Source organism: Tenrec ecaudatus, chromosome 3, assembly GCF_050624435.1.
Source record: "Tenrec ecaudatus isolate mTenEca1 chromosome 3, mTenEca1.hap1, whole genome shotgun sequence".
Lineage (NCBI taxonomy): Eukaryota > Metazoa > Chordata > Mammalia > Afrosoricida > Tenrecidae > Tenrec > Tenrec ecaudatus.
In genome coordinates, this window is record NC_134532.1 from 206,157,823 (window position 1) to 206,170,678 (window position 12,856).

Sequence of the window (12,856 nt, forward strand, 5' to 3'; positions counted from 1 at the left end):
TATATGTACTCCATTGCATAAAAGTTTTATCAGCTCCCACATAAATTTGTGGAAAGTCATAGAAAGTAATGTATGAGATTATATTTAAGCCAAAACATCCAGATTGTGAGGGGGAAAGCTCCTGTGTTTTGTAAAGTTTAGATAAATTTTCCAAAGTTCACTCAAATCCAAAGATTCCAAACATACTCAGCCATATCAGACATTTATAAGGAGAAAAGATCCAACAGTGAGAAGCTACAAAGCAGCACACATGTAAATGCATGGCGAGCAGATAGAATGAAAGATCAGTGTAGTTTATCAAGAAGTTTCACAAATCTGACAAGCTCAGTGTTAAGCTGATTAAAACACGCCCATTTGTCCATGCTCATAAATTACAGTGGGGCAGTTAAGATATATTGACCCCTACAAACTTACTTTTATCCTAGATTTGCAATTAACCATGTATCTTACTTCGCTTCAGTGTGCTTCGGTTTGTTTGTACACATAAGCTGTAAAATAATCCTGACTACACCGCATGCAACAATACACAGCGAGCTTGCCACGGGTCCTGCCGCATAGTTATTATTGTGAGGGGCCATCAAGCTGGTTCTGACCCCTACAGACCCTATATGTAGCAAAGCAAAACACTGCCCAATACTGCACTCTCCACTCAATTATAGTTCTGCAGCCATAGGAGGTACTCAAGGGACTACGAACGGTTATCACTACATAGGTTATATTTTCTCTGATGTAATTTTAAATGCTCCCTGCGACAAACTGAATCTATCATATTTAGTTCTTATTTTCTTTTTTTATCTTTTCATTCCATTTTACATGAATTTTTTTCCTTTAATAATCTTGTAACTCATTTTACCCTTCAGTTTCCCCTTGACATTTTTATCACTAGACTGTATCACAAATAGCCTGTGAAACATTGGCTGTTTGTGTCTGCCTTTTCCTCCTCTCTTACTGTGAGGTAGCCCAAAGATCAGTCCCCACTGATCTCCTTTTTCTCTCCTTTTACTCTTTCTCATCAGCAACTTCATCCACTGTTATAAGGGCCTTAATCAGATCTAGGTAAGAAGCAACCAAATCTACCTCCACCACTGACTCCTTTCACGCACTCCTGTTCTTCTCCAGTGGATTGGACATTTACAGCCTCAGAAACACAGTGGAGCACGTCCTCTCTGTCCTACATTGTCACTATCACTCAGAATCAACTCGAGAGCAGAGGATTTGGTGTCCCACTATTACTATTGTTGTTAGATGCAGTTGAATGAGTTCTGACCCATAGCAACCCTTTGAACATTAGAAAGAACCCCTTTCCAATGCTGCACCATCTTCTTAATTGTTCTTATGTGTGAGCCCATTATTGCTGCCAGTGTCACTCCATCTGGTTCATGGTCCTCTTCTTTTTCATTGTACCTCTACTTTAACAAACAGGATGTCCTTCTCCAGGGATTGGTCTCTCCTGACAACAAAATGTTTCTAAACTTTGCTATAAAATTAGCTGTCCCTCTGACCACCGTGATTTTTCCATCATTCTTAAATCACCCAAGTGCCTACCTGGTCATCCTCAGTTTAGGTATCTTCAAGACTTTCCTCATATTTCCTGCTTTCTTCTACTTTAATCTCTCATTGCTTCATGTAGGGATTTTAAAAATCATCTTCTGACTCTATTCTTGACCCCGGCTCCTTCCCTTACACATTTGTTTTAGACATTTGCTCTTTTAGCCTCCATTTCCGTCTAATTATCTACTAATTATCAAAGCATCCTGATCACCAACCTCCAATAAACAGACCCATGACTCAAAATGGACCATCAGACTTCTTTGGGAGATAGAAACTTGAAGCAGATGTAATCCAAGAATCGAAATGGTTCTGTATTATTATTATTTCCAGTGAGGCATCATGACAGCTTTGTCCATTGTTTTTATGTTTTGTACATTATTTTTCCTGTCTAGACCCAAGAACTAAACTTGGTCATGTGCTTTTCTTCAAAAAGTTTTCTAGGTTTTCCACCCAGGAATTCTTCCAATTCTTCCTACCACCCTTTTTTTTTTTTTCAGTTTAAGTTAGATGACAGCCATAACCCTGTGACTGGAAAAACAATGCTTCAAATTAGCTTTTATGAAAGATATCTTCAACTGTGCCTCTTCTGGGTTCAAAAACTTGCAAAGAGTTCCAACAGAACGAATGTCAAATGCTTTCAAATGTCTTCTGAAGCTCTCCCCATCATCATCTCAAATGATCTTTATTAATACAACCCCTCCTGAGTTCCTGTGAGTGCAAAATGCTAGCCCGTGTGGTTGCTAACTTAGAGGATGGAGGTTCCATACCCTCAAAGATTCTCTGAGAATCCAGTATCTGTTTCTGTAAAACACGGTCTTTGAAAACCCTGTGCAGCACAGTTCAACTCCGGCACACATGGAGTAGTCGCGAACTGAGTCACAACTGACTCCATGGCACCCACCAACAACAGCAGGGGAGTTGACTTGCCCTGCAGTCAATTCCAACTCATGTCATGTTTGTTATTCTTTACTAAGTTGTAATTTTTTTTTCATTTACTTGAGTCCCTATTTTCAAGGAAGACAGCTATGGGATTATTTTTTCAAGTCATTCTATTGTGCACTCTTAACAGCTCTTATCACAATCCATACGTCCGTCCATTGTGTCAAGCACATTTGTACATATGTTGCCTCATCCTTTTCAAAACATTTTCTTTCTACTTGAACCCTTGGTATCAGCTCATTATTTACCCCTCCCCCACCCTAACTCCCTCATAAACCCTTGATAATTTATAAAAAAATCTTTTCATGCCTTGCAGGGACTGCTGGCTCCCTTCACCCACTGTGCTATAGTCTGTCTCCCTAGGAAGGGGTTATACGTTAATCACTGTGATCGGTTTCCCTTTTCTCTCCCCACCTTCCCCTTCCCCTTCTGGTATTGCTACTCTCATTATTGGTCCTGAGGGGGTCATCTGTCCTGGAATCCCTGTGCTGCAGCTCTTATCTGTACCTGTGTACATGCTCTAATCTAGCCGGATTTGTACGGTAGAATTGGGTCATGATATTGGGGGGAAGGATGTATTAAAGAACTAGAGGAAAGTTGCATGTTTTGTAGGCTGTGCTGCACCCTGACTGGCTCATCTCTTCCTTGTGACTCTTCTGTAAGGGGACGTCCAATTGTCTACAGATGGGCTTTGGGTCTCTACTCTGCATTCCCCCTCATTCACATCGATATAATTTTTTGTTTGGGGTCTTTAATACCTGATCCCAGCAACACCTCATGATCACACAGGCTGGTGTTCTTCTTCCAAGTGGGCTTTGTTGCTTCTCAGCTAGATGACTGCTTGTATATCTTCAAGCCATTATGACCTCAGACACTATATCTTTTGATAGCCAGGCACCATCCACTTTTTTACATTTGCTTATGCACCCATTTTGTCTTCAGCGATCATGTCAGGGCAGGTGAGCATGACAGAATGCCAAGTTATTAGAACAAAGTGTTCTTGCCTTGAAGGAGTACTTGAGTAGAGGCCCAGTGTCCATCTGCTGCCTTAATACATAATGCATAAATATATGTACATAGATCTGTTTCCCTATAGTTTTATATAAATATATTTACATATGCACATGCCTGTATTTAGACCTCTCTAAATGTCCTTTGCCTCCTAGTTCTTTTCTCTATTTCCTTTTACTTTCCTCTTTCAAAGGACAAGTTTATAACCCTCATCTTCTATTTGACAAAATTGACTTCTCTTTTCTTCTTTAAAGCTTCTCTTTCTTTAACTTCTACAACACACATCTCTTTCTTTTTCTTCTACTTCTTTGGATACAACTCAGCTCTCCTTCCTTCACTAACCACCCAAATACTACAGTTCCCCTGCGGTCTGTCTTTGGCTCTCTACTAAATTTACTCTATACTCCTTCTCTGAATGATCTCATCCATTCCTATAACCTTAGCTAACATTATATGACTTCCAAAATGATATAACACTATATGATTCCAAAACTTCAATTCTGATGTGCTAATGCGTGCCCAGAGTGGCAGTACATAGCCAAATAGACTTCTCTCTAGTTGTTCTGAATTGGCCACTGATGGGGTGTGTGGCTTCTATTTAGATGCTTCTATACCATTCTGACTAGATGGCATGTACTAAGTGGACACTGGCAGAAAACGGACAGCTGAAGTCAGAAACTAGAAAGTCATCTTTGAATCAGATAAGTCAACAAATTCTTTTGTTTCCACATCCTCAATATCTCTCCACTGCATCTCATTCCAAGTTTCCCTGCTCCAGCCTTAGTTCTGCTTTTAATTATTCAGCACTCTGCAACAGATTTCTAAGAACTCTCCTTCGCTCCAGGTTGTTCTCCTTTAACCCCCCACACTCCCCACCCCTTCTCCCACACAGCCACTGAAGGGCCCCCTCTAAATGCAAATCTGGTCATTTGCGTGCTACACAATCTCAGTCTCTTGCCAAAACTACAGCAAATACGTGTGCTCCTGAGCATGGCTTACAAGGCCCTTCACGATCCAGCCCATCTTCCCTGCTATGGTCTCATTTCTTCTCACTCTCCTGTACTTCCCGCATTATTTCTAAATACAGAAAGTGGGTTTTGGCCCTAACGAACTTGCTTAGTCCCTTATATCAGCACCTTCTCACTCGTACTCTATGCTGGCACAAGCAGCTCCCACGATAGATGGCATCAGTCCAAACTCAAACTCCCTTCTATATTCCTGCCATCTGCCCTGCATCCTTTCTTTTTAGAAACTATCTCACTCTGTGTGATTTTTGCTAGTGTTGCTAAAAGTGGTACCACCAGATGACATCATATGACTCTTGAACTTGACTCAATTCACATGTAGAGCTGAAATGTAGGGAGAAGAGCAATAAATACTAAAAGATAGCCCAAAGAGGGCATAAAACATACAAAAAGTGTCAAATAATCTGCAGGACAATGGATTTGGTTTCTCCGAGAAATTAGTGGCATTATGAAAAGAAAAAAAGAGGAAACAGTAGCTAAATATAGCGTATAAACTTTATTAGTATGCTCAATGTTAAATCTACTGTAAAAAGATATTTGGTCCATCAACAGATGAAACCATAATGAAAATCAGGTTATAAACATATAGTAAAATAGTAATCACCAGAATGATACATATGAAGTAGTAAATAAATGGGAATCTGACTACTGACAGTTCAATACTCTTGGTATAGCTGTCATCTGCTTCTTCACACACCATGTAGTTTTGGCCTTAAGTCTGTGGTCTACAGATATGTAAAGAGACTATAAACAGAAGGACCTTGTGCTCCAACAAGATGATCACTAAAATTCCCTACCATGAAATAACAAAGATGTCTCTAAAGAGAACCACTGGCGTGTAGAAAACATAGATATGTGAGTGGATTTGAGGCTTATACTTAATCCTAACTCTAAGAACAGTAAATTCTAACAGCCCGGCCATCCTTGATACCCACCCTCATGAAGGAAACACAGAAGATATGGGTGCTATAGAAAAGTGTGAGGAAGAAACTAGATGGTACCCAGCTATCAGAAAGAATAGCATCTGGGGTCCTCAAGGACTGTTTGCAAACAAGCAGCCATCTAAGTGAGATGTCAAGTAGACCACATAAAAGAAGCATATCAATGTAAATAATATAAATTCAAAGGAGGGAATGGTATCAGAGCTTAAATTATGGAATTCTGGATTGCAAAAGACTATGAATGACAGTGGAAGGCCAAAATACATTGGCAGGACTGCACATCAAATAAGCCTCTGGTGATTTCCCTCTGACCATAATGGAGATGGAATGAGGAATGGAAATAGCCTGGTTATCAGACAGTATTATAGGCACAATTATAGTAGATTGAAATGAAAAATCTGACTTGAATGGTTAAAACCTTATCATTTGATCTCCCTTTTGACACATTTTAAGCTTAATGTGGTTTTTAATATTTTCCCTTTTTTAATGACTTGAGTTTGTTTATCTCTGTTGTTTTTTGTTGGTGGTGGTTGCTTTCTTAATTCTCTGTTACGTATTTTTCTGTTTTCTGGTATATGAAACCCAGAATGGGTCAGTCTGTAGAGACAATAACTAGATTAAGGGTTCCTGGGGGTGGGGGGGTGTGGCAAAGGAGGCGGGGTGCTTTGGGGGAGCTAATCTCAAAGAGTACAAGAAGGAAGAAAACGTTGTAAGGCTGATGGTGGTAGCGATTGGGCAGCATTCCCCGATACGAATGAGCTAGTGACTGGTACAATGTCTAGATTATGTCCTCAATGTCTGCACTGTCCCAATAGAATGATTTGACAAAGTACATAGTAGAAACCGCAATAATAGAGTTCTGGTACCTCTATCATGAAGATAAAAATGGAAAATATTAAGCTAAATGAAGTTAGTGAAGTAAGAAAAGACAAGTGTTATCTGATCGAATGTACACATAAGTATATTAGACATGTATTGTATGACATAATATACCGATAGATAAGGCAAATGGATAGGAACAAGTCGCTAGTGGCTACCAAGGGGTGGTAGGAGAAGGGCATGGAAGTTACTGCTTACTGAAAACAGAGTCTCTGATGGAGGTGATGAAAGTGTTTTAGAAACAAACAGGAGGAGACGTTGTACACCTTTGTGAACGTGATTGGTGACACTGAATTGTGTATCTAAAAATTGTCCAAAACTTTTTATTATATGTGTTTGGTTTGCACATCTAAAAATTGTTAACGTGAAAAACTTTTTATTATATGTGTTTGGTTTAGAACAATTTTAAAATATGTTTGGACAATAATTGGGGAAATATAAATATTAATGGTGTATTAGGTTGCATCAAAAATTACTGTGAATCTTGTTAAACAGAGTATTTTATTGTAACTACCTACAAAATACTCTTTTTTTAAGGATACCTGAACTATTTAGGGGGGAAATGCATTATAGCTTGAATTTTCTTTAAAATACTTCTGCAAAGAAAGAAATGCAGAAGCAGTACAGAAAATAATAATAATTTCTCCATCTTATTGATGGGTACAATGATTTGCACATTCACTAATTTAGTCACTATACCATGTTCTTTATTTTTGTGTAAACTAGAAATGTTTTATATGAAATATAAAATATAAAAATATTTTAAAATTTTATACGAAATATTAAAATGTTTCTTTTCTCCTTCCCAAAAATAAATGTCTTCAAGGGACTTAAGAGGTTGGTTCTAAAATTACCATGGCAAAGCAAAAGCACAAAAGTGACAAAATACTCCAGAGAAAAAAATAAAGTGGGGGAAACTGTTCTATCAAAGATCGAGGTTTATTTTAAAGATATTTTAATCAGCTCAGTTTTCTATGCACACACAGAGAAATAGCTGATCAGTAAAACAGAATAGTTTTTTTTAAAAAACAGAGCATTACATATAACTGGAAAAAGCTTTTCAATACATGATGCTAAGACCCATGCTAATTCACTTGGAAAATTAAATTGAATTATTACCTTATAGGAAATAAAACTCAAATTCACTGCCATTGAGTCGATTCTTACTGATAGTCGCCTTATTAGGACAGAGTGGAACTACCCCTGTGGGTTTCTGAGTCTGTAACTCTTTGCAAGGGAAGAAAGCCTTGTCTTTCTCGTGAGCTGGTGGAGTGAAAGTGCTGACATAATGGTTAGCAGCCCATTGCATAACTCAGTATGGCCTCAATATGAAACTCTAATAGACGATCAAATTCTAATATATTTAAAGCATAACAAATATTTATAACTTTTAATAGGGAATATATTATGGCTTTGGAATAGGGAAGTACTCATATTTCTTACATGATGTATGAGCTATTAAGGAAAAGACTGATATATTTTACTACAGTCAGATTAAGGACATCTTTCATCAGAAAATAATATAAAGAAAGTGAAATGACTCACTACACACTATTGGAAATAATTGCAACATAAGTAACTGGCAACGAATTTATATCCAGAATACATCAAGAACTCTCTGAAGCATATGAAAAAGTTAAATAACTCAGTGGAAAACAGCCTAAAACACATGGCCAATTACTGCACTGCAAAGCAAAGATAAAAGGTCAATAAACATACAAAAATGTCCTGGATTCCATTACACAGCCCAACAATAATTTTTTTCTTATTGTCTTTTAGGCCTGTTCCTGGGGTTATCTGAGGCACTGATTCAGAATTCAGAAAATTCAGAATACTGGACAGACAGCATCAGCTTTTGTTTCTTAGCTATGGTGTTTCACTGTGTTTTCTGCTATTAAGTTGTACTGACTTATTCATTTATCTGCCCAGGTTTAAATATGAGAAGAATTCAGACCCACACATTATAGAATAAGATAAACAAGGCGGGAAATATTTGAAAAAGAATTAGGTATTAAGGGATGTCCCAGGGAAGCTGTATAGGAACCCATGGTGGCTAGTTGTTTACCCATTGAACTACCAATTTTTAAGGTCAAAGGTTCATACCCACCAGTCACTCAGAAGCCTTTAAAATTTTTAAAGGTGTGCAAATGCAAAGGAGCAGTTCTTCTCTGCCCTATGGGGTCACGCGCAGTTACGATGGAGGAAATAGCGACGGGATTTTCTTTTTGGTAGAAGGCCGTGCAGTCGAGAGACAGAGCACAAGTTGGATATCATGAAGCCAGAGCGCAGTTTGAGAAGAGTGGAAAAGAAAAAAGAGAACTGAAAACGTACATCTATGGACGGAGTGACCACAATTGAGTGTTGAAAATGTAAGACACAACAATTTTCACATATATATTTTGAAAATCTGCATTTTTTCCTTCAAACTATGCAGTAAACATTTCAGAACACGGTTTAATATATAAAAGTCAATGGATAATTCATGTTAAATGTTTCAGAGGTACGACTGACTCCAAGCTTCTTTATAAGAAAATCGCTAACTTTCGTTGTATGAGTTTCTGTGTACAGGTAGAGATGTTGCCACCCTATAACAAGACTGGAATATTTTAATTTTAATAAAGGGGTTTCAACATTGACAGGGCCCTTTTGGGTTTCAAAACCTTTGACTCTCTAATTTTTGTACCAAATTCTCTAGCAGTCAGTCGACGATAATTCATAGAGACCCTGCAGGACAGTAGGACTTTATGGGCACAAAAGTTCCATCTTTCTCTTGCAAAGTGTCTCGTGGGCTCGAATAGCTGACCTTGCAGTTAGTAGTCAAACATATAACCCACTCTTCCATCAGGGCTCTTTGTTGTATAGCAACTCGTACTTCTGGCCCCTTTTAAAAATAACAAATTGGAACTGCCTGTTATTTAGATCTCAATAAAAGCGAAGTGATGCTTGGGTAAAATTCCAAATTCATGTAATTTGCACTGTTCAAATATATTTTGGGATCAAAAGACATCATGTGAAGTATAACTTGACCTGGAATATTTCATTCAACACAAATGAAATGTTTAGTACAATACAAGCTACTCTAAATAAAGCCAACATGCCCTGCCTCTATCTCAGATTAGCTAACACTGCATTAAAGTAGTCTGACTTCTTATGGGTGAGCAGAGTGAAAAGTTGCATATGGCCTACGCTTTGCATTTAAAAAACTAGAGCTGAAAGGGGAGATTTGGTGCCACTTTTGAAATAAGTAGATCAAATGTAACAGCAACAAATCTACGTTTGAGACCCCAAAATGTGTACTGACCACTGTGATAAGAAGTGTATGGTAAGACTATGATAAACCAAATATATTTACAGGATTAGCAGAAACTAGGAAATGTAACAATGATATTGACAAGGATATTGCTGGTCTGGTTATAGTTTAGTACAATAACTTTGAGAAAGAATCTGACTTGATCTTAAAAGACTGAACATGCATATAGCTGAAATCCAGCAACTTCACTCCTAGGTATATATCCTAGAAAATATGCACAATAGCATTTACAGAAGTGTTGCTTCTTGTCAATAAAATAATAAAAATAACCTTAATTTCCAATAACAAAAAATTAGTTAAATTATAATATGTTGACACATATTATATAACATAATATGTAATTATGTTGTTTCATATTCTGCAATAACAACATTTAGTAAACAAAGGCTATATGCTAAAAAATTCTGTAAAATGATCCAAAATTACCTTGAGTGGGGAGAAAACACAAGCCTATAAAGCTACATAAAACCTTCCAAAAGGCAAACACACTGCCATCAAGTTGATTTCGCGCTCATAGTGATCGTATAGAACAGAGTAGAACTGCCACTCTGGGTTTCTGAGGCTGCAATTCTTCATGAGAGCAGAAAGCCTCTTTATCTCCAGGGGAACTGCTGGTGAGCTTGAACCACTGACACTTGTGGCTCACAGCACCATGTGTGACCCACCACACCTCCAGAGCTCAGAAGACCGTATAGAGTATGATTCCTTATAAAGCTTATAAAAAAACAACATAGAATAAAGTGTTGTCTAAGGATACATACAGAAAGGGAATTTGTTGCTAATGGAAACACACGTACAGAAGTATAGGAAGGATAAACAAAGAATTCAGGAAATGTTTCTCTGGTTGAGGTAGAGAAAGGGAGAGCTAGCAAAGAAAGGAAAGGGTCAACGAGTAACGCAAATCGTTTCAACAGCATTTGCTTACGCTCTGACGGCAGAATTACACTGCCAGCTCTGTGCCATCCTAATAATCAGTGCCATGTTTGGCCCATTGTCGCAGCTGCTGTGTAAACCCACTGACACCTTGACCTTACCAAGCATGCCATGGGGCAGGGACTGACCCTCCTGATAAAATGAATGCCCAACAGAAAAGTGGGTGAAGGGAGACATCGGACAGTGTAAGATATGACATAAAAATACTGATTTATAAATTATCAAGGGTTCATGAGGGAGGGGGTGGGGAGGGAAGGGGGGAAATGAGGAGCTGATACCAGAGGCTCAAGTAGAAAGCAAATGTTTTGAGAATGATGATGGCAACAAATGTACAAATGTGCTTGACACAATGGATGGATGGATGGATGGATTGTGATAAAACTTGTATGAGCCCCCAATAAAATGATTTTTTAATAAATAAATGTCCAAGGTACATGAGAATTCCTGCCATTCCTCAATTCTGAGAAGCATTCTAACAGTATTTCTTCAAAGACAGATTTGGTTGCTCTTTTGGCAATCCATTATATTTCAATATTCTGTACCGATACTATAATTCAAAGGCATCAATTCTTTGTTCCTCCTTATTCATTATCCAGTTTTCACATGCATTTGAGGTGATTGAAAATAACATGACTTGGGCCAGGTAGACCTTTTTCCACAAGGTGACAGCTTTACTTTTTAACAGTTTTCGGAGGTACTTTGCAGCATATTTCCCAATGCAATGGCTTCGTTGGTTTCTTGAGCACAGCTGTCTTAAGCATCGATCATGGATTAAAGTAAAATCCCTGAGAACTTCTCCAGTCATCCAGATGTTGATTCTCAGTCCAGTTGTGAGGATCTTGCTTTCTTTATGTTGAGGTGTAATCTGAAATCTGTGATCTTCTGCTGGAAGTACTTCAAGTATTCTTCAATCTCAACAAACAAGGTCATCATCTGCATATTACAAGTTAAGCCTTCCTCTGATCTTTTTTTTTTATTTTTTATTTTTTTTAATTTTAACAATTTATTGGGGCTCATACAGTTCTTTTCACAGTTCATATGTATACATACATCAATTGTATAAAGCACATCTGTACAGTCTTTGCCCTAATCATTTTTTTCTCTTTTCTTCTTTTACATTTTATTAGGGACTCATACAACTCTTACCACAATCCATACATATACATACATCAATTGTGTAAAGCACATCCATACATTCCCTGCCCCAATCATTCTCAAGGCATTTGCTCTCTACTTAAGCCCCTTGCATCAGGTCCTCTTTTTTTTCCCCTCCTCCCTCCCCCTTCCCCCCTCCCTCATATGCCCTTGGTAATTTATACATCGTTGTTTTGTCATATCTTGCCCTATCCGGAGTCTCCCTTCCCCCCTTCTCTGCTGTCCCTCTCCCAGGGAAGAGGTCACATGTGGATCCTTGTAATCAGTTCCCCCTTTCCAACCCACTCACCCTCCACTCTCCCAGCATCGTCCCTCACACCCTTGGTCCTGAAGGTATCATCCACCCTGGATTCCCTGTACCTCCAACCCTCATATGCACCAGTGTACAGCCTCTGTCCTATCCAGCCCTGCAAGGTAGAATTCGGATCATGGTAGTTGGGGGGAGGAAGCATCCAGGATCCGGGGGAAAGCTGTGTTCTTCATCGATACTACCTCACACCCTAATTAACCCATCTCCTCTCCTAAACCCCTCTATGAGGGGATCTCCATTGGTCGACACTTGGGCCTTGGGTCTCCACTCTGCACTTCCCCCTTCATTTAATATGATATATATATACATATATATACATACATATATACATATACACATACATACACACACTTATATCTTTTTTTTTTGCATGATGCCTTATACCTGGTCCCTTGGGCACCTCGTGATCGCACTGGCCGGTGTGCTTCTTCCATGTGGGCTTATTTGCTTCTGAGCTAGATGGCCGCTTGTTCACCTTCAAGCCTTTAAGACCCCAGACACTATCTCTTTTGATAGCCGGGCACCATCAGCTTTCTTCACCACATTTGCTTATGCTCCCGACACAACGGCTGGAGCCAAAGTGTGTGAACAAGTAAATGTGGTGAAGAAAGCTGATGGTGCCCGGCTATCAAAAGAGATAGTGACTGGGGTCTTAAAGGCTTGAAGATAAACAAGCGGCCATCTAGCTCAGAAGCAACAAAGTCCACATGGAAGAACACACCAGCCTGAGTGAGCGAGTGGTCCCAAAGGGATCAGTTACCAGGCATCAAAGAACAAAAAATCATATCATTGACTGCACACC